The sequence below is a fragment of the Scatophagus argus genome, chromosome 11 (assembly GCF_020382885.2).
Source record: "Scatophagus argus isolate fScaArg1 chromosome 11, fScaArg1.pri, whole genome shotgun sequence".
Classification (NCBI taxonomy): Eukaryota; Metazoa; Chordata; class Actinopteri; family Scatophagidae; genus Scatophagus; species Scatophagus argus.
In genome coordinates, this window is record NC_058503.1 from 3037391 (window position 1) to 3061238 (window position 23848).

A 23848-nucleotide genomic window follows, 5' to 3' on the forward strand; every position below is an offset into this window, starting at 1 on the left:
ACTTTGGCGATTAGACTCCATTGTGAAGCTTCTTCATTAAGCATAGACTAGCATGAAGACATAAAAGGGAGCAGGATTCACTGGTGGTGGAGTAAAGCTAAGTAAAGTAAATTTGTATCTTTAGGATGGATGTCTTGATGGGGAGGCCGCACAATGGTCACATGTGAAAGATATAAATGAAATTGCAATGATAAAATTTCTTGAGCCAATCAGTCTGTTGTAAACCAGCATCCAGGGACTGATGGATGTGGATGTGATGGAGAGAATTACAAGAGAAGGAAACAGAGGACATTCACCCATAGAGGAACTTCCTTATTAAAGTTTCACCAAAGCTGAATGTTACTGTTACACCTGCAGGTACAGGCATCAAACAGCTTGGTGGCTTTAAATGAACACCCTCTCTGTGCCTTAAATACACACACAGAAAAGCACACCTTTTCTGCCGTTCCTTGGGCTGTTGAATTTATTTTGTGTATGCAATGCATAGGCCAGTCTAATTCCTCCGGTGTATTGATATTCCATCAGTATTCAGCTGAGCAAACATTGGATTTCCATTTGTTTTCTTGTCAGGTTAAACAGGGTGAAGCCGCTCTGTAGTATTTTTAGTTCAGGTTATTAAAATCTCCAAACATAAAGTTTGTGGCTATACATGTACATGTAACCATTTTTCCTGTGCCTGAGTGTCAATATTTGAATATATGACTGAAAAGAAAAAAAAGAAAAAAAAAACATGTTGACACATGATTAAAGAGTCAATGTTGGGAAAAACAACTTAATTACTTAATTAATCAAGATGAAAAGATCAAGCTCTTTTATGACAAACAATGGCGATACAAACACATCTAAAAATACATATGAATAAATAAGCCTTTATCAAGCTAAAGGCAGACAGATGGAGAAATTGCAGATCGTTTCCCAGTAATTCCATGTCCAATAATGGTAGAAAGCCAGACACACAGACTGGGATTTAATGCTCAGGATGAAATTCTGGGCTCCTGGTGTGAAGTTCTGCCTCATCTATTCTGTGATGAATCCATCACCCATATCCTGGCTCTGTGCTGTCATCTGAATTCATAAATAGACAACATTAGCATAAATGTGCAAATAGGAACTTTCAAGAGCTCTGACAGTACAGTCCACTGCAACAATCTGAAAAAAGAAAAAAAAAAAACCCCAGCAATGTTTCTCCACAGTGAGCTTCAGAAATTTTAAGCACTGACCGTATCTCCAACAAAAAAACACATACGTACACAGAGATATTTGTGACCTGTTTCAGTAAATGAGCTGTTAATAATTCCTTTTCATGCTTTGTGAATTCAGCTTGATAGTAAGACATCCTTAGGCTCTATCAGCGGGCACAATGTGGGAGCATTAGCAACACTGCTGCTGAATTCCTCTTGGTTCAGTATTTTTTTTTTTTTTTTGCATTTGTGATGAGGCCTCCCACTGCTTCTCTTTAAAGATGCATTTCCCAGCCATGAAGTCGCTCTCGGTTGGAAAAATCTTTTTCCAATCCCACAGAGGAGCTCAGTAAAGATTTGAAAGACGGCTATTTCATGTCCTTTATCGTAAGTTTTCAGGCTGCTGATACCCAGACAGTGACGATTGTTTACTATTTGAGGCTGTTAACATATTATCGGGCAGCCTAATGGACCATTCATGAATTTATGCAGTTACTCAGTGCCCCAGTGCACTCTGCTTCCCCTGTTTTCTAAACGTAAGATCTTTTAAAAGTGGTGTAAGAAGCCTAGGGTGGCTCCTGAGCTGCAGCAGGACTGATCAGGTTGCTATAATGGGGCCAGAGAGGCTGAAGACAGCATCCTTTTGTTATCTCCGAGCATGAGGACACTGTCCTCTGAGAGGATGTGGCTGTTGTTATCTTTGTCACCTGACACACACAAAGCAGCTGCGATACATCACCCTGCTTTTATCACTGTGCTTTTCAAACACAGTGGTAAATCTGGCCCATCGCAGCTGTGGACAACACGTTATTGTTTTCACAACCAAACAGAATCAGATAGCAGAGGCCGCCTGTTAGTGATTCATTACGAAAACATGGGAGCTTATCACCAAAAACAAAAACATAGAGGCTTATCGACAACAAAGAAAATTGGAAAAGAGAAAATATGTCAGTGTTTACATGCATTCATTGATCCGATCTTGATCCGAGCATTTACCAGATTGCAGAATAGATTTTTTTTTTTCTTCTTCTCCTTTTATTTTTACGTGTCTCATGAATGAAACAGCGGTGTGTAAAAAGCAGCTGTGTGGAGCAGGCATGTGCTCCAAAGCACGGGAAGATTCTGTGCAGGAGTCATTTCTGTGGAGGTTACAGTGTGTCCGTGAGATGATGGGTCATTAACGGCTGCTTCTTTGATGCAGGCTGATGGCAGCCTCCACCTTCACAACTGGGAAAACAACAGCGTCCTTCACTGTGGCCTCCACCCTCCACAGCACTGAGACAATGTTTCTGACTTTCACAGTGAGAGAAGGAGACAAAGTATTTCCTTTTCCTTACTCTGGTATGAAAACCAAAGCTACGGTCTTATTCCATTTGAAACTGATGCCACCACTGACAATGTAATCACCCACATTCTACCTGTGGCAGACTCTGAAGAGTGCAGGTTCACAATATTCCCTGTAGTCTTGTAAATTCAGTCAATGCATTTTGATTATTGTTTTTGTATTGTTATTGTATTACTGTACAGGATTTAATAACTACAGAATTCTGGTGGTAGAGGAAAAGGTTTCACACCTGAGGTGTGAAAGGACGTGACGAAGGAGAGAAAAACCTGCTCGCAAACTGTACCATGAGGTCGATGAATCTTTCACAACATAACTGTGACAAGAAATCACATAACAGCGAAGCCACCCTGCAATTAACCTTTTAGGAGCGATTGACAAACAAATGAAAGAGTGAAGAAGCAACAAATTAGAATGTACAGCTGTGCAGTACTTTACTGTAATGATGGTTCCTTTCACTATCGTCAAGTGTGACCTTTAACATCCGAGTAAAGTCTGAAACACAGTGGTGCTCTTCACTGTTCAACAGTTTTAGTTTTGAAAGTTTCCTTTCTGTTGCGCGGAGCTGAGGCTGCATTTATTCACAGACAAGCCTGTCATGGGAAAATAAAACACTTAACTGTTCTAAACTTTTTAATGATCACATATAGAACTAAAAAAAGAAAGAAATCAAATTAAAAATACATACTGAAAACAACAAAAACAAACTAAATAAATAAATAACACCAGAGAGATGAGGTTAATGAGATTTCACTGATAATTTCTGAGAATGTGGCATTTATATCTCTTATAGTCACAGTCATCATCACCGCCTTCTTACTTACTATCCTTCATTAGCAAGTGCATCTGTCAACAGTCAGAAATATTAAACTGACTCACATTAGAGATGAGCTTTCGAAAAATAAATGATCACCAGGCTTTGTTATATTATGCGTACCTCCCTGATCCCGTGAATATAATGAGAAAGAGTCCTTTCCTTTCAGTTAAGCAGTATAAGAAGGCGAGCAAGCGGTGATGCAAATGCAGGCACGATGCAAATGAAGGCGACAAAGCCCTATCTCGTTATTGACTGTGCCAGAAAGTGTAGTTAGAGGGTTAGGAGTTACTGTGTTACCACCCACTGCTGTGACTGAACAAATGTTCCAAGCTACATGTGCAGCTTGTGTTGTTCTCGGTGGACAAAGTATCTGGTTCATGGTGCTGCACCTCCACAATGTGTTCCATTAATTGCACCAGCTTGATCACACACAGCTGTGCAGGCACAGATGTTCACACTGGGAATACAGTCCTCATGTGACAAGTTTCTCATACACACAGTAATTAACATAAACGGTAATGACTCATATTTACAGCACTGAGAGGTATTGTGATGAACCAGATACTACTGAAACAAGCTTTACTATTTGTCACCTGATACCACAGTATAGCAAAACATTCATAAATGGAACAACTGCGTTGGAGGGCACTGGCTGCAGTTGCTCCGCGATGTGAGCAGGCATAAAAAGAACACAAACACACTGACAATTTGTTGGTTAAACAGCAGAAGCGTATGAGAAAAGGACCATACAAAAAAACATTAAGAGTTTTGTTGATCTTAGAGCCATGTCTTCTTTCGCAATACCTGCTCTCCTAAATCAGTCGCTTTAATTTTCCTGTGGCACTATTTTTCCCCATCCAGCCTTGTATGTTTTCATTATTGAACAGAACTTTTCCTTTGAGTACAATTTACTCAAGTGAAGCTGTTATTTGTATGTGACATTAAGTTTTTATTCAGAAGACAAATAAGTTTTGACAGTTATGACAAAAGCTGTCCACACAACTTGGTGTACGTTTTTCTATGGCTGCCTCAGTTTGAGCTAGCTCCTTGTTCCACTAAAGGGGAATCTTACTGATATAGCATACGACAATAGAGTAAAAAATAGTCTGCTTCCAACTTCAGTGTCTAAATAAATCTTAACTAATCAAAGACTCAAAGTTTGGTATTGAATCCGGTCTTTATCCCTGTGCATTTCACAATTTACAGTAAACATTTTCATGTATTGTCATGTATCAGAATTAGAATCAGAATTCCTTTATTTATCCCCAAGAGGAAATTCTTTTAAGTACTGATTATGAAACAAAGTAGCTCAGTTAGGTGCAACTGCAGCCGCTCTTTGTGTGAAACGTAGAATTGACAAAATGAAAGCTGAATGAATGTTTTGGACTAATTACTTTAAGTTAATAATAAATTTTCTAAACTTAAATATCTAAGCCTGCAGTAGAACTCATATTTTGAAGTTAAAACAGTCCAAAATTATTTATGGTGTTTTCATTCCTTTATTTTGCAATTTTAGTTTGACTTTCGGCTCATCCAGTCTGTTTTGTGCTTCTGTCTGGGTTTCTTCACCGGCGGTGCAGAAGACACTGACAAAATAAATGCAGTTCTGACTGCTACAAGGTCCATGTAGCATTCCATTCACTCAATGTCATGACCTATCATGAACAGTCTGGTCAATGTTCAGAGTGTTTATTGTACCACTGTAATGTCGGCAATGACTTTAGTTAGCCTATTTGAAAATTAGTGTGTTAACTAAAGTGCTAACTTTGTGCTAACTGGCTAGCCTTGGTAGCTTGCCCTATTATTACTGTACAGACACACAGAGTAGTGCAGTGCAGACACGTTACATGAGGTCCTGCAGCATGTTCGATGTCTCTCTGAGCTGCCAGATGCTGTCATATCCTCAGCAATTTACAAGAAGCTTGTTGAAGATCAGAATAGATGGCTTTTGTGCATAGTGTTAATGATAACAACAATGTGTTAATAGAAAGCACAGACAGTATGTTTTCCCTATAAGCTTATGCAAGAGTGGATCTGTCAACAGAGCTGATGACACTGTATAAATATTATTATTATTATTGTTATCTAAAACACGTTTCAACAGAAAATGAAAAAAGCGTGTCTTTAAAACGGCCTCGACTAATTACACATATACAACACAAAGATAACAACGAAGTAAGTAATGATAATATCAATAATCGATCTATCAATAGAGCAGTAATTACAGTCACCGTTGGTAACAGTTAAAGCTTTGAATTTATGTGTTTACGTATGTTACAGGTTTGCACATTTGAACAATGCAGTTTCCGCATTCTTCTTCTTTAAAGTCAAGTAGAATGAGGACTGTGAGTGAACATTTAAGAGTTGAACTGGAGGTGTTTTGGAACCTGAAATTGACTTGTTTTGGAATCATTTTTTTGTGCGGCTTTCTGTTTTGGCACTAGCTGTAAAAACAAAAATTTCTCCCAAGTGGCAGATCTCTGTCAGACTGCAGCAGGGTTTTCTTTTTTCTTTCTTTCTTTCTTTTTTTATTTTTTCAATATTTTCCTGCATTCATTTACCTCCAGAATCCCTTCAGGGCTTGCAACCGGGAAGCATCACAGCAGCAGGGATGGTTCCTTTATCCAGCATATTAACATCAAAACAAGTCTAAGGGCAAAAGTGTTTACACCTTCTTTGAACAGCCACACTTGAAAGAGAGGGAAAAAGCCTGACACTTCTGGACATTCTATCCTCAGAGCCTTTCATAGTGTTCCACATAGTGTTGTACATAGAAAAAGTGATGGGAGTAGTTCTGTAAAGACTAAAGAAAGGAAATGTGGATGATAATTGACATAGCTGGAGCTGCTTTTCAGGGAGAATGATGGCTAATTTCAATGTAATTTAAGTCTAAGTTTAGCTACTGTCATCACAAGGGAATGATTGGCCATATTTGTTGATTGCTTACTGACATTGTAACATTATAGGATGGAAAGATTGGAAAGATTATGTATGCTTGTTTAGAAGACGGATGCATTTAGATTTCAGTCAGTCTTGAAAGCTTCTTTTTACACTTTATTTATGATGTGATGGCTATGCTATCCACCCACCATCCTCACTGTCTTCTCTCACACTCACCAACAGGGGGCACTGCGACAATAATTGAAGTCAGGAATGTAACTTCAGTCCATGCCTATCTCCACATTTACTCTGTTTCACAGTAGATGATATTCACTTTAGCCCTTTTGTTTAAATTTTTTATTTTTGTTTACTGTTTATGTCAGCAATTTTTACATATAGTTTTTAAAAATTTATCCAAAACAGTTAAAAGCCTTATAGCCTTTTAGCCTGTATTTTCAAGTTAGTCAATTGTACTTTCATAATTAAGGCAATGGGAATAAAGTTTACTATCGTTTTAGTGTTTGTTTGCATCTGGCATTTCCTCAGAACTCTGACTAGACTTATGTTTATCATCATGAAGCTCTGGTAGCTCTGAATTACTGGACTCTTCCACCTGAGCGAGAGTATTTTCCAGATTATTTCCCTGTAAACACACCTTCTGCTCTTGCACGATTAAGTGTTTAAAACATAGTATCAGGTTGGGGAAGGTGGCTGTGTGCCATCTGCTGAAGGCGGCCCAGCTAGTACGTCACATGCTCGTGCAGATATATGTCATTTAACAGCATTTAGCAGCACTTTCCTTTAGGGCTTTTCTCCTTCTAATGCACTCCCTCTCAGCTCATTTTCTCTCTATATCCTTCTCTCTCTCTCTCTCTCCTGTGCTGTTCATGTTTTGCCCTGCTGCTCCACCCACACTCACTGCATGCACTGATTCAATCTTGCACTGATGTGTATATGCATTTGACCAGTGCTTGTGATAACCGACAGAGAATACCATCAGGTCAAAAACAGGCTGATGGTCTACAGTTCTGAGGGACCGCGCCTGCTCTGTGTTTTCTGTCTTTTTTTTTTTCCTACCCATTTCACTTAATGTTTCTAACAGGGGGCTGACACTGCAGGCCAGGCTACATGGAATTCTTTTGTTGCTCCTGATGGCCACCCTGGCTTTGCTCAGCAGGGTTTTAAAAGGACATCAAGCTAATTATCAAACTGTCAGGAGCCCCTACAATTTCAACATTCATTCATGTAAACACGTTACAGGATGCAAATCTATCAAAATATCTTATATATTTATAGTATAACTGTTTAAAAGTCCAAACCATTACTTTGAACTATAGGGCTGGAGCCTATCCCAGCTGACTGCAGGCGAGAGGTGCAGGGCCGACACACAAAGACATGACAATGACAATCACACACGCTCTCACACTCACACCTAGGGGCAATGCAGAGTAGCCAGTTAACCTAAAGTACATGTTTTTGGGATTGTGAGAGGGGAAAAAAAAGCCCTTGCAGGCACAAGGAGAACATGCAAACTCCACAGAGAAGGGCCCTGGCCGGGATTCGAATCTGGAGCCCTCTTGCTGTGAGGCAACAGTGTTAACCCCCACATCACAATGCTGCCCTGAATAAATACCCACTTGGTTTAATGTTAATAACTTAAACATAGATTATGAATAGGCTTACAGGCGAGGGCATGATAAATGAATTGCAAGGTTAGTGGGTGCAGCATTACTTAGATTTACTTTTGTCACATCAAAGTGGATGGGAAGCTACCTGACAAATAGGAGACAAACAGTTTCATTTAATGTCAGGTTGTCAACGATCAGTCATGATACTTGGGGAGTACCTCAGGGTAGCTTTGTCATGTTGCTATTGTTTTCTGCCTCTGCTAACAACCTTCCAATGTGTATGACATGACAATATACTGTGCATCTGAGTTGAACCATATGTTACAGAAGGAGTTATTGTTAATAGGTAACAAGCAACAAATTGGTGCTCAATGTTGGTAAAAAAAAAAAAAAAAAAAGTCTGTTATAATAGAATCAAGATATCAGTCAAACGCTAAACAAACATAGAAATTAAATATAATCAATACACAGTACTTGTTGAACAGGTACCAGATAGAAAACTTCTGGGTATAACTTTGGATAATAAATATCATGTTCAAGACATAGTCATAATTTTGTAAGTAAAATGGGAAGAGGTTCTGTCACAGCTTGATTACCGTTTCATAGTTTGATCAAGTGCTTCAATGCAAGAAATAATATATATATTACAAGTAGCTCAAAATAGAGCTGCAAGTTGTGTATCACAATGCTCTTATAGAACTAATCTAATAGACATCCATTCCAGTCTGATTCACTTACACTTTGCTTAACTTTGTCATAAATCTACTGGTGACACAGTCACCGAAAGATGCTATATATACACATTATACATACATGTATATATATATATTTACATATACATATATATAAATATATATATACACATACAAATGTATGTGGCAAAACAAGGCCAACAGAAAATTTCACTGCCTAAACATTTGAGAAAAAAATGGAAATGATGGAATTACAGTTCACATCTAAATGGTTTTCCACAGTACATGGCACTCATTGATTAATTTGCAGCAGTTTGAAAAATGACTGCAAACCCTGAGGGGAGCTGGACATAAAAACAAGTTAAAATGGGAACAAAGAAACAAAGCTGTCAAGTCAAGATTTATTTATAAAGTAGAGGCCTTCATCACAGGGCATATCTCAAAGGATTTTGGAGAGAACAAGTGTACCTAGATCTGATTTAAGCTGAGAAACTGTGAATGAAAAATAAAGGAAAAAAAGGACACCAGAAAGTCCAACTATGTTTATTAAAACAGATTCTGTATTTAACTTTATATTCATTACCAGAAGAAACGGAGGTGTTTTCTAGCTGTTAGTATTGTCAGGAAAAGAACCAGATTGCTGCCAGATTATGTTTTAACACCTATGAATACTGAATGCCGTTCCATCATAAGGACAGATGGTACTTCACCATTTCCTGGGGTATTTATGAACACTATTCTCTTCAGTAAAGGAAATAATGTATTTATTTTTGTTTCTTCAGTGTACTTCTGCTCTACTCTTTTCAATTCTACAAGACAGCATTAGTCTGATAAGGGACAACTTTTCCCAATGCATCTTCCATATGAAACTATGGGGAAGCATGTTTAATTTGTTAGACATCTCAGCAAAAAATTACATAGATGTCTTTGACATAACATGAATACTGTTGTCATATTATTTTGAACATTTTACAGAATGATTTTTCCTACTGTTGTCCTCACTCTGGATATGTTCACTTTGCAGTAGTTTAAGTCATAAACACTAGAAATGAAACGTCCATGAATATCTACCATAAAATTACAAAGTGAAACCCTTAAACAAACAAAAATATTCTCACTAACTTCCATCAATACTTTACCCATGACCCAGATTCAGTTTGTTTTTCTAATATTTACCTTCACTGCCGAAAAATGCATTGAATAAAACATTGATCAAATCCCTGGTGTTCTCCTGAAGCTGTTCTTGCCACAAGAATTTCTTGCACAAGAAATAAACTACAGCATGGTACACTGCTACAAATTCTGGCACAAACACTGACAGACAGCAGAGGAGCCGTGTCATCACCCTGATAATGAAAGCCAAACCTGTCCATCCCTGTCCAACCATTCTTTTCAGTGCTAATGGAACTACATACTGGAATAAACTGAAATCTACAAAGAAAAAATTCTCTGCGCTGCTCCCATCAGCAACTCATGGTGGAACAGACATACTCTTTATAAATGTAACACGGTTTAAGCCTGCATCATATAAACTGGTTGATAGCAATATTAGGTGATGTTCTCCCTTGGAGCAAATTTTTGTTCAGACTTTACACTTACTCAGATGACAAAAATTACATTTTAATTAATGGCGCAAATAACAACATCAGGCTAAAAAACAAAGGAGTCCCTTTTATAGCCACCTGATCATTTCTAAAAGATAACAGTTGCATTTTTAGCACAATGTAAAGTAAACTGAAATCAATAACCTTAGTTTTCAGCCCCTAGCTACAGTTAGTGATTTCTGGTTGCATACTTGCCAACAAACCTGATAAGTGGAACAGTATTTTCTCAAGAGAGACACACGGTGATGTGATGCATGAGATAAACAAAATGTTGAAAAACAGCTACTAGAGGTCAAAAAGGCCACAGAGCTGGCTTCAAACACAGTCTGTTCAAGGATGATGTCAGAAATTCCATCAAGATTATTGATCAGTGCAGTGGACATGACAGCTTTCAAGAAGACTACACATACACGGAGAAAGTGGGTGTTGTTTTGATTCATTGATTTCAACCCTCGAAACTTTGCATCAGTAATTGGTAAGCTCTTAGTGAAAGTGTGGAAAGCTTGATTTATCCCAGTAGATACAGTCAATCAGAAAACAAATAGAAGATGGAAGCGTATTGTTCCATGAGATGGATGAGTGAGAAGAAATAAGAAAAGTCTCCAGAACAACTCTGCCTGCTAAAGATGTTTTGGAAGAAGCTGTATTACTTCTAAGACTACATACACTGGCAGCAATTTTTGGATTCCAATAAGTTCTACACTGTAGGAAGCTCATCACTAAAACACTTAGGGGTTAAGGAACCACTGTGGTTTTAGATAAATGTTAAAAAGAAAACATATACTGACTGGCTTCAAATTTAAATCAGAACAAGAAACCTGTAAAAATATTATTACAATTTGAACAATAATAGTAATACTTTATATTACTGAAATGCATTGCTCAATATTGTTTAATTAATATTTAATTTTTAATCAAATTATCAAAATCAAATATTTAATCAAATTTTCAGTTCCCACCAACAAGGTAATTTCACTGACCTTTACTCAGAAAAGAGAACATTTGGAATCATCCAGTCTATGCTTATCAAATACAGCTAACACATTATGCAGTCACAAACTTTTAGCTTAGCAGACTTTCTTATACAGTATACATTTAAGATTTTTGCTGTACTAGCAGCATGGGTTCTCTTAACTCCTACACATGTGCAGTAATAAAGTCTCAATGTGTACACATGTTTTGAAACTTTAACCACTCATCAAATAAATCCTATAATGATAAACAGAATTATCATACTAATTCAAGGTCCCCCATAAAATGGCTCCATGCAGCTCGTTGGTTTAAGTTTAGTCTCCAGAAGCCCTGAGATCCTTAACTGATTGGAAAAGATGTTATTCACAGCCTTTCACAGCCAGATGGACTCTTCACTGTAGTCTTTAAGCATTGGCTAGCATTACGCCAATACTCAAGGAATCAAGGGTTATGATAGTGACCCATGACTACGTCTAGTGGTTCATGTACTAACTAGGATGCTGTATCAGAACTAAAAAACAACGCGCACCTTCAGCCAATCATCAGTCCAGTATTCTGTGTTGCCATGGAGTCAATTCATATAAACCCATGTAAGAATACAAAGTAAATTTGTGAAGAAGGTTCAGAGTGTGGCAAGATCACTGCTCCTCTCTATACTGTCTCCAGTTCTCTATCACAGCTCTGCAGAACAAAGTGCTGTCTGTGGCTGCCGTTGATTGGCAGACTTTCTCCTCCCTGCAGTTATCTGATCTCGCAGGCCAGGCTCTAACCGACAGCCAGTCAGCAGCAGTAGAGAAGGAATCGGCACAAGCCCAAACACTTTGTCATCCAACACGCCTCTCTCAAGTTCTTCTTCTTAATCACATCTTGTAGCTGCTGTTAGCGTAGCTGGAAGCGCATTAAGGATTCGACACACATTCTCAGCCATTCAGTACACAACGAAACACACAAAGATCAGGCCATTGGTCATATCAAGTCAGCTTTACATAAAAAAAAACTCCAATACTTTACCATACTTTGATGAGAAAATGTGATCATTAAGTGCGTTTATGCAAATGAAGCTGCTTTGTTGGAGTAATGGCAGGCAGGGATCTGCAGCAGCATAATCAGGCGTGTAAGGTCATGAGAAATGATGGAGCAGCAATTCTCTCTCTCTCTCTTTCCTCAACCGGAGAATGGAGTGTGCCACCTGGCTCATCTATCACAGCTGGAACTGCTGAGACGGTGAGGGCTGCCAATAAACAATCCTCACAAAAATGGAGCACATGGAAAATCCACTTACAAGCAGAGAGAGGGCCTCTGTGGATCCCATAACATCCCATGTGCAACGACGAATACTGCAGTCGTCCACAGGTCCATTAATACACTGCAGTGGGTGTGTATTTAGCCATACCAAACAGTGCATGTGTGTAGATTTAACAATAGTGACAAAACTGGGCATTCATTCAGTCTTTTATTTTTTAGTATTTCTGATGCAAGGCTGTGTTTTGTGGTTTGTTCTACTTAATTTTAATGCTACAGCATAGCATAACATTTTTAGACAACAGTGTGCTGCCTGACTTTGTGATGTTGTCTTTTTACTGTCCATTTGAGCTTACTGGTTATAAATTGCTTAATTCCTATATTTATTGTCAATCATTTTTCTATTTTATTTGTGTTCTTTTATCTTTTATCTTAAATTTAAAACTTTCTACAGCTATTGTTCACCAACTGTCTATTTATATTTTATTTATTGCCCTCTATTTGTATATGCTTTGTTTTTAAATGATTATTAAGCGCTTTGGAAACCTGGCTTTTGTAAGGTGCTATATAAATAAAGTCATTATTTGTGGTTTTGTGAGTTTGGTGTGTTTTCCCTGTTTGTGGCAGTAGGCAAAAGACGGGTTCAGGAATGGTTTTCTGAGTTTGGTGCAGAAAAAAAAAAAAGGAGAACTGGTATGATCTAAAGCCCATTGACGCCCAAGCCTTATCACCCAACACCAGTGCCAGACCTCACTAATGCTCTTGTGGCTGAATGAGAGCAAATCCCTGCAGCCGGCATCCAAAATCTTGTGGAAAAAAAAACTGAACCAGAAGAGTGGAGTGTATAGCAGCTGCAGATGAATTCCACTGGTTTTGGAATGAGATATTAAAATCATACAGTCCACAGCATGGTTGTAATCTTTGGATACTTACACTTACTTACTTATTATGTATGTATATATCACTGGTTATATCTTTTTGTTCTGGTTGTTTTTATATTTATATAGTGTTGTTTTTATGTTTATAGCATTAGTATTTGTAGGTTATTGGGCTTATACCAGGACCAGGGAAACTAATTTCGTTCCACCTCATGTTTCTACATGTGTGAAATGACAACAAAGCTCCTTGAATCCTATAATCCATTATATATTTAAATTGCTAATTGTTACAGATATTCTGTAGTCATCTGTAGTAATATGAAGCTTAGTGAAAGTTCAGTCAGGAAGACTACCACTTTGTACATGCTCTTTAAGTCACAAGCGATTTCCCATGATCCTTTAGTACCGCTATGTCATTCTTCCCTCTTCCAATCACAGCCCATATTGTTTCTCCAATAGCCAATTGCTAGCAAGCTGTCAAATCTTTCAAGTGTTCTGTCACTCCAGTGTTGGTTAGCAGTCTGTTCAGCCTTGTGAATATTTGCAATCCACCTCCACCCCTTCACCACTGCTACTGTGGTGTCTGGCCATCTTCAATCAAATCCTTCACTTTAAAGTTACTCTTCCACGCAGCCAGCATCACTCCTCATTACCACCACCAGTATTTAGGCTCCAGGGGGGAAGCACCTTGTTCTTCTGAGAGTTTCCTGTGGTGATCAACTTCCTGCTGAGGTCTAAGCGCCAAAGTCTATTTTGCTCTTCACAATAAATTAATTTGACTGGAATTATCCCATTCACTTTTCTCTCTTCTTAGTCTCTCTTGATTGAACTGTAGTTATTACGACTAAATTACCGATTTGATTTTGACTGATTTTGCATGTGCAATACTGACTATTATCATCTAAACTGAAAAATTTTGGCAGAGAAATATGTTTTCCAGAATGTAGGCTACCCCAAACATATCCCCTAACTTGAAAATACTCCAGGGTAAATGAGATTGGATAAGCAGATGTTCATACTAATTATGGGATACACCATAGACAAAAGTACTGGGATACCCAACCATCACACTAACAGGGACCTTAATGCCTTCCACTCTTCTGGGAAGGCTTTCCACAAGATTTTTTCTGTGCGTCTGTCGGAACCTTTGCCCATTCATGCAGCAGAGCATTTGTGAGGTCAGACACTGATGATAAGGATGGCTTGCAATCTCCATTCCAGTTCATTTCAAAGGTATTTTGATAGGGTTTTTGGCTCTGTGTGGGGTAGTCAAATTCTTCCACACCCAACTCATCCAGCCATGTCTTTATGGACTTTGTGCACTGGGGTTATTTTGGAATAGAAAAGAGCCTTTCACAAACTGTTGCTACAATGTTGGATTGTCCAGAATGTCTTGGTATGCTGAAGTATCAGGATTTCCCTTCACTTGAAGTAAGAGCCCAACCCCTGACAACAGCTCCATAAAGAGGTGTGTCTGGATACCTTTGTCTTTGGTGGAATTTCGCTTCTCCAGGCTGCTTGTGGGCAAACGTGACAGATGTTGTTCAGATACATTTGTGTTGCTGTTCCTTTCATACCTTTGTGCAGCACAAGTATCATTAGATATACTGTAAATGTGTTAATATCCATACTAATGATAAAAGACCATAATTCTAACTTCAGGCTCACACTGGTACAAAATTTGGAATACAAAACAGCATTTGAACTAACTGATGTAGATATAGAGCAAAACGGCTGTGTGTGTTGCACTTAAATGACGTCTCTTGAGCAACACATTAGAAAACAGATGAGCAATGAATTCTGAAAAGATTGTGCAGTGCCAGGAGGAACATTTTTGCATTGTTATCATCTTCACCATGTCACAGTATCACAGTATTGCTTGAAGTGCAACACGCAGCAACACTTATATGTTGTCAACTGTAATGGCACCACTTTAACAGCCATCTCCATCTCACCTTGAAATATCCAAAAGTCCCCTGTCATTCTGCTCCACTGTGAGGTAGACTACTGCCATATTCTCAGGAGAATGTTTCCGTAACAGTGAAAGTAACTGATATACTGCATCCCGTAACAATGCAACACGAACATCCATCCCATCAGAACACCGTGAAATAGCAGGATACTGTGCATCAAACGCATCCCAGAAAAAAAAAAACCACTTTGTCCAGTACACCTTAGAAAATAACTGTAGACATTTTCAAGGAGCCTTTCTCAGATCAGATTGTTGCGTACAACAATTACAAGTCTCATGTTGTCAGGGAAAATTAAGGGTATATACAAAAACATAGTGCCATTTTCACCAGTTAGTGAAGCTTTACACATTTACACATTTCTCATCCATCTTGTCTCAGCAGTAGATGTCTCCAAGAAACACAAGTCTTTAAAGGAGTAGCAAAGCTGCTGCTGCAGCTCGACGCTTTTAAATTATAGATGACCTCGTTAATTGATTTTTCAGAAGTGTAAGGAGTGTATCTGGTTACGTCTGACATTCGGTTTAACTTTTTCAGCTTCTCTTAAGTTGTCTTATATATTACCTTATGTGCCTACCTAAAATGTAATCTGCATATTTATGAATTATACACATCGTGATTGCTTTGTGAAACCTATGGCGAAACGAGCAAAAAGGAAAAAGCTGAACCTTTTTTAATGTTATCGTTTTGTAAATAACTGAGCTGATCCATGGAGAGGGCACTCATTAACAAACAACAGTGTTTCTGAAACAGACGTGATAAATGATAAATTTTAGTGCATAGTAAAAGACAAAAGATCAGAGATGACCTGTAAATATCTGAAGTTTTGAAAGAAGGGCAAGAAAAAAAAACTAGTACATCATCTTTATTCAGTCTTCATCCCTAACTTCTCAGTCACTATCCTGTACTTTCCCATGCGTGTTAGAGCTCCTCTTGTTGCCCCTCCTGCCACGTCTTATTTGTCCAATAACCTTTTTATCACATCCCATGAACCAATCAGTTGCTGGGTGCTGCTCTATAAATACCTTGGTGATCCTTTCTCACAGACCCATTAAAGCACAACCCCCCCACCCCCCATGATCTTGACATTGAGATTCAGCTGAGAGGTTCAATTTTCCACCTACTGGCTTTACCCCACCACCACCATGTTGTATAAACCCTGGAGAATCCATTTACAAAGATGCTGTGTGTTAATAGAGTCTAACTGCCTAAATCTTTTGTTTGACACATCATTAATTATTTTACATCTATTTCCAATTGATCTATCTTTATTGAACATTACTGTGAATGTCAGAGTGAGCTTTCAGTAAAAAGATTCTTAATTTTGAAGACACCTCTAACACTCACATGCCACCTGAAATTTATTTACAGGTCACACTCTAGCACTGTTTTTCTTTTCTTTTCTTTTCTTTTTTTTTGCTTTGCTAACCTTAACCTGCTGATCTTAGCTGGATACATAACAGATCATGATTTCTCAGCTCCACGTCAGTTAGTGTGCTATCATAAGCTAAAAAGGTTAAATATGTGTATTTCAAATAGAGGAGGGGAGAATGAATCAGCATTGTCTATCATTCACATCCTCAGAGTCTCTGTTAGGGGTTAGGCTAGCGCACCTCCTCCTTTGATGATCAGTCATCTCTGGACAGTTGGTTTCAGTCGGCCAACTGAGGTTTCTAACATCTGCTACTTTCAATGACTTCATCCACAATCATGACTTGACCTTTTCTGTCCAAAGCTGTGTTTGAGGTTGTACACCTCACTGTCATCTTCATCTTAACCCGACACAGCATGTCTCCTGTCTTCAACCTCTCAAAGGTATTGCTGCCTCTCCCTGCAGGGGCTCAAAGACTTGAGAGCTCTACAAAAAAAGGATCCAGAGTTGTTTTGATCTTCACTCTGTCATTCTTTTTTTCTTCTTTCTTTCTTCTATTTATTTTTTTATTTTTTATTTATTTATTATTTTTTGTGCTGTTGCAAGAAATGGTTGTGCTTTGCTTCTGAACAATTTTTTTGGACAACTCCTTGTCAGACTGCCATGAGTTTAGGTATGGATATTTGCAGCTCCCCAGGAATTCTTCAGAATGATTTGGGTGACCCTGTGACCTTTCACCTAACACCACAATTAAATAAAACTTTCTGTTGACCGAAATGTGACTCCAAATATAAATGGTACCCAGTGTTTATATTAATGCTTGACTAATGATTTTTTTTATCTTGAGAAGGATGCAAAGAGCTATCTCTTTCAGTTATTATCCAGTGATGTGACTGAGAAAATGGTGAGTATTAATTGTACAGTGCAGTTCTGCAGTGTGACGGGTCTCTCCCATTAAAGTCGAACATGCTATACATCCATCCACCAACCCAAACTGCATGCCTAATTTCAGCCTTGCCTCCTCCTGAGCACACTTCCTGCATTGGCACTGAAGGATGGCACTGAATGTACAGCCCTGTCTCCTAGAAATTACATTTATATAAAACAGCAGTTGTGTTTAAAAAGGGAAAAGTAGTGGCAACCAATTACATTTCTATTAACACAACAAAATGTTGTTAATTAACATATTGCAAAAACATTAATACAGAAGAAGTTATCAAAATTGACTGACAATGTATTTGATTTGCTACATTTATCGGAAAGATTTTTCCCTAACCTTAACCTTAACCTTAAGGGCTTTTGTTTCATAAAAGTAACTGTAGATGGATGCCTGGACTCAAACAGGATTCTGGCGTCAGAATCCTGCACTTTGGGCCCCCCATCACACCCTCCCTCTGACTCCACTGCATCTTATAAACTTATCTGCTGTTACATTTTAGTTGTATATAAACATCATCTCTGGGAGACAGGGTTGGAATGTTTCCTGTGAGGTGTGGAATTGACCAACATAAATGCACTGGGACTGTTGTGAGGTCCTGACACATTCTTCCACCAAGCTAATGTGAGGTGTCATTTAAGCATTTACACTATGTCTACTGAGGCTAAAAGCTGCCAGTTTGCGTTTTACCATCTGTCTTTTCCGGTGGGAGACTAAAAACAAGCCAGAAAATGAAACAGAAGAGGAGAGGGACCAAATATTATCTAGTGACTGGCTCCAGCTGCATTTGGGATGATACCAGAGGGGACGATTATCTGCCCCCTAAAGGCCAACCCCACTCAAAACCATGCCCAGTTTCATGGCAAAGACAAACTGCTATGATAGACCCCCACAGAGAGTTTAAGAGCTGAAAAAAAAAAACATACTGATCCCCAACTCCAGGGGACTTTATTTGAAGCCGTAGTAAATTAATTACAGAAGCAGTTTCTCTCTGGGGACATTGTTGAGCCAACATCACATAATGGTCAGCTCAAAGGTTGGACCCAAAAAGCCACTGGTCTTCATTGAGTCCAATTAATTTAAAATATGCTGGGGTGTACTGCTTGTAAACTTCTTGGGTAATTGGATGACACTATCATCACAAGTTAATTTCACAGACAGAAATGCAGCAAAACAAACCAAGTCATTTGGAAACCTTTTATCATAGCTTGAAGTTCTGGGGCTCAATAAGTTCTGCCCTAGTTTCCACAAATGGCAATGTTTTTCTGCTGCTACATTTAGCCAATCCTTTGAGAATAAATTGTCTTTGACATATCTTAATGTTTAGCAGCCAGCTGTCTCCATCTTTAAGCCGTTTCCTTCAAAATGTCAGCATTTCCAATTAAACAGTACTGTACTGTAAAGCAGAAAGAGGAAATGGGTTTTTTGTTGTTTTTTTTTTTTTTTTGTAAGTGACAATTTGGCAGATGAAAACAGACCGACTGCCAAAACTGGAATTGTACTTTTACTTTTAAATATTGCAGGATTTCAGCCAGCGCACTGGTTTACTCAGACAGTTGTGGTGAGAATACACTGTCCTCGCCAGATAAATGCTTTGAAACAATGACAGTGATCTTTTCCTATTATAAGAAGCTTGGGTTGTCTATGTAATTAACAAGGTTAAATAACTCATTACGGAAGGTACAAAAACAACCAGTTTTGTTGTCTATGAAAATATAAGATTGAACCCTACCAGTAAACAATGAAAACAAGATTTTCAACTTAATTACGTTCAAGTTCTAGGACACTGTCTTCTGTATGTGAGGGCACAACATAGAGAGCTTATTAAATCATGATTGAAGTCCCTCCATGTGTAAAAATCACCTGGATAGACAATAATTTTCTTTGTTACCATCTTCCAACTGCGGTAACAAATGAAATGGTAATGAACAAAACGTATTCAATTATATAGACTGAATCTAACAGCCACGAATTTGTTAAATGAATTGTATTTATGGGAATGTTAGGTCAGATAATACACAGCACTGTCTTAAAATGTATACAAATATAAATTATCAATATACAGAAACTGTACAGAAAATACGAATAAATATCTTAAAGTCACCAGATTTGTTTGAGAGAATAATCTATACTTATAAGTATGTTTATGTTTAGTGGTTTAACAGTACCTTTTTTGTATTGTTTATGAGGTATACAATTTGCATACCTTATAAAAACCTTATAAACAAGTTGCAAATACAATTTAACCCAGGAGCCAGGTTAATGTGCAACTGTATCTTCATATACTTCATATAATCTACATGCATGCAACTTTTACATTACATTTTTTAGAATCCAAACTGACAGCTAGACTATTACTACTAAAATGTGCAGGGTTCATGTTCTCAGGGGTCATTGTCTGCATTTTTTAAGGAGCCAGAAGTTTTAAAAGCAGAGTGTCAGGTCAGGCTTTCAAATAAAGAAAATGTTTAGGCCTTGTTACTCTGTTATTGCTTTATATTTTCATTTCCAGTGATGAAATGTTATTAATGTTATTTTTATTACTAAGAGACGACTAAAAAACATGGAAAATCCATAATGATAACTACATACTTAACTCTCAGACCAAGTTCAACAAAAACAAACATTTAAACTAATGGATGAGTCCCTGAAACTCAATTTCAGGATTTCAGGAAGCAAACAAAAATACTAGTTTGTAATTCAAGACAACGGTTGCCCAAGGTAAATAAACCAAAGTGATGCCTCTTGCATCCAACAGACAATCTTAGTCATTCTCCAGCAACTTCAGTTATCTCTTGTAGTCCGACCAGTGTACTGTCAGCTCCAGAGAATGGGAGCCAGGCAGTTTGATGGTCGATCGACTTGGAGAATAATCGGATTCTGTACAACGGTGGAACTGTGAATTATGGACTTTTTGCCTTATTACCAGGTATTGGCAAGTGTTAAATGTGTGTATTTGCTCAATTTGGTAGTATTCTATGGGTTTTGGCAAGAACCTGAAAGTGGCCTGAATGCCCCCAGTTGATGATCACTGCCATAGGGAAAAAAGGTCAACTGACAGTATAAAGAGAGAGAAATTTCTCAGACACAAATCTTTACCACACACCCTTTGTGTTTTTTTGTTTTTAAACCAAGCACCTCATTTTCACTTTCATGTTAAGAGTGAAATATTTTCACACTTTATATCTATAGCAAGATTTGAAGCATCACTCAAACAGTATGAGCATATTTAGAGTGTAAAAACAGTGACAGGAGGCACTGAGACGTGGCTGCAGAGCAGGATAGTACACAGTGTGGCATATAGATGCTGATGTCAGTACCTGGTTTCACTGTAGAAGAGTGCAGAGGTGCATCCTGGAGGCCCATTCATGCCTGACTGACACCACTATCCATCATCTGGTTTATCAGGAGTCCAAGTCCAAGTGGCAGTGCCTTGAGTGTCCTACAGCTGTCTATTATGTAAAGAAATGGCCCTTAGTCCTGATAGTGGAATCAGACTAGAAAAAGCACAGAAGCTGTTGACCTTTAAAACTGGCAAACTTTAGAAAATAGATGAACTCTCACTGAAGTTCATCTAAATTCAGGGAAGGCATTCCACATCAATCTTCCTAGGCTGTTTTGTGATGCCCTTTACTCATTGAAAACATAAAAAATGACTTGGAGAAATTTTAAACTCGTTGTACCCTCCTTGCTGTTGGATATGTTTAGACAATGATTTTTTTTTTATTTATTTGCAATAATTAAAATGTAAGATGCAATCAAACAAATATATTGTGAGTCCTGTGAGTGATACTAAATCTGAAACCAAATATTCTAAAGAGACAAATACCTAAGAATCTTCTGCTCAAACATTTTCAGTCTTGTTCCAAATTAATAAAAATGAGATCTGTTAGCTCATCCTTTGTAAAGATTCTACTATCAGTATGAAGCAACAGGTCAAATCAGAATTTTACCTGGTTTGATTCGATGTAGCTAGTATGACATTATCAGCCCAAATGAACATTAGTTTGGACTTCCAAAGGATATTATCAACTGGCTTGGACCAAAATGCTGCTGGATGCAATTGTATGGACCTACAACCAGAGCAACAAAAAATCTGATGTAGCCCTGAGCTAACTGATGTTACAGCAGAACAGGCACAGCTAAAGCACAGATGAAATGTAAGCTTGTTAACTCTCGCTAAATCATAGTTTATGGAAGCGAGCTAATTGTTACTAACCCCAATCTGTCTTAATCTTTATCAAGCCAGCACCAGTTTATTTCTGATATGGGTCTATAACTCCACTGTACGCATAACTCAAATAAATAAATGTTCATGTAAAAATAAATTATGTGCAAAATAAAATATAAACAATTGCAAAACAAGTCTGAATAAAAGATTAATAATTAGAAAAATTAATTAAACTTGTTAAATTACTTAAAGATAAATTAATGTGAACCAAAATACCAAATTTACAATAAAACCCAACTACTCCTGTGCTAGTGTCGCTTATTCAGCGCAAGCATTCATAATATATTCTGTTGGCAAAACACACAAGATGGCGGCGCCCAACAAGATAAAGAGTAGAAACGCTACTCTCAACAAGAGAGTTTATGGCTAACTCATTTCTGAAAACACTGGCAAATCAATAAGAAATTATTAGCAACATGAAGACACATCCACATGTCTCAAATCATAGCTATGAGATCTACAGTATTACATTTACAACCTTGTTTTCCCGCATGAGGCATGCAAACTAGCATGTCGGTTGTGTTTATCAGATATAAGATACACACAATTAACTACACACCAAAACACTATAACACCGAGAAGTAGTTTCTTAATCATTCACCTTTGTGTGAGCATAAACTAGTGAGTTTAGAAGGTGTTTTTACAGTACCTGTGGATCAACGAGGAGACACAGGTAGGATCACAGCCTTAATCAAGCCAGCGGCATTTTATTTCTGATTCGCGCTTGGGCGGATCCACAGGAGCGCGCAAGCGCCATCTACTGACCTGGTGGAATAAATCCACGATGCGTTCAAGTCAACTGTTAGAGTTGTTCTTTGCAGCATTATCTCAAAAAATTAAGGGGTTGTTTTTGTTTCATAGTAAAAACTCTAGATACAGCGTTTTCAACCAATAACACCAGCTGCAATCTGTTGTGACCACAGATGCATTTGGTCAAAAGTTACCAGTTAATATGCTCACTCAGGTAGTGCAGCAGATCCCTTAAAAGTCAAAACAAAATTTTAAATTATTCTTTGTCTGTTTTCAGTTTAGACGGTGGGATTCTTATCCTTTTGCTTCAGATTTGTTCAGAAAGAGATTTTGCTCAGTGAAATGAGTCAACGTTTATGTAACTGTTAACCTGCTTCATACAATCCAATGGAAAGCTGTCTGAACCGGAAGAGGGCCACGCACATCTGCCAGTGCAGATTAAACATGAACATGCATGATTCGCCTGGTTAACGGGCTCCAACACAGCCCCAAAACACTACTCATTAGCTGGTTGTTATTTATCCAAAGTAAGGTTATTTTGACACAGACTTGAACTTACCTTCTGCCTTAAATCTGTCACAAATTTATTGTTGTACAAAGTGATGTGCACATGAAATTCAAAACTGCATAGTATACGCATATTAAATCAACAAATAGTGAGATGTAAGTTTAATAAGATTCTAACAGTTCATAGTCATATCATATTGTAGTTTGGGTAAATAACTCAACAGTAATATGAAAAATAACACTAACACTGGGTTAAACTGTGTTGGGTGGTTTCACTGATCCAGAATGGATCAGTCTTGACCAAGAATTTTTTTTTTTAGTGTGCACTGTTTTTTAGTTTGTGCTGTTTTTTTAAAAGCACTTTAAAATTTACCTTTCATTCACCCACTCACACACTCGCCGATGACAACAAAGCAGCTATGCAAGGCTGTGGCCTGGCAATTGGAAGCAATTTAGGGGGTGATGTTTTTCCTCAAGGACACTTTGCCATCCAGACAGGAGAAGCCAGGGATCAAACCACCAACGTAGTGACTAATGGACAACCCGCCTCACCTTCTGACAGACAGTGACCACACGAGCAGACACACCTGGCCGGTCACCTGCTACTCTGTGTTGTAATTCTTGAAGCGTAGTAAGTAGAAAATGCAGCTGTGAGATTAAAGAGTGTGTGAATGTAAGGTGGGGAATCTGCAGAGGCAACAGATGCCCAACTCAGAAACTGTGATTATATCATAGTGCAGTAGCTTCGGGAACTTCTAAACAGATCTGAAAAATATTAATGTCACCATCCGAATCACTGAAAGAAGTGATTGTTTCAGATAGATAGACAGATAAAATTCTGTATA

The 23848-nt window shown here is 38.1% G+C and overlaps 1 long non-coding RNA gene across 1 annotated transcript; it reads right to left on the reverse strand.

Annotated features, from left to right (window-relative positions):
- Window positions 1–594: 594 nt before the first annotated feature.
- On the reverse strand, window positions 595–22521 carry LOC124067327. The gene is made up of 3 exons (XR_006844739.1): window positions 22396–22521; window positions 20836–20967; window positions 595–1065 (listed from the first exon to the last, which is right to left on the reverse strand). It is a non-coding gene; the product is annotated as an uncharacterized LOC124067327 (long non-coding RNA).
- Between the last annotated feature and the right edge of the window lie 1327 nt (window positions 22522–23848).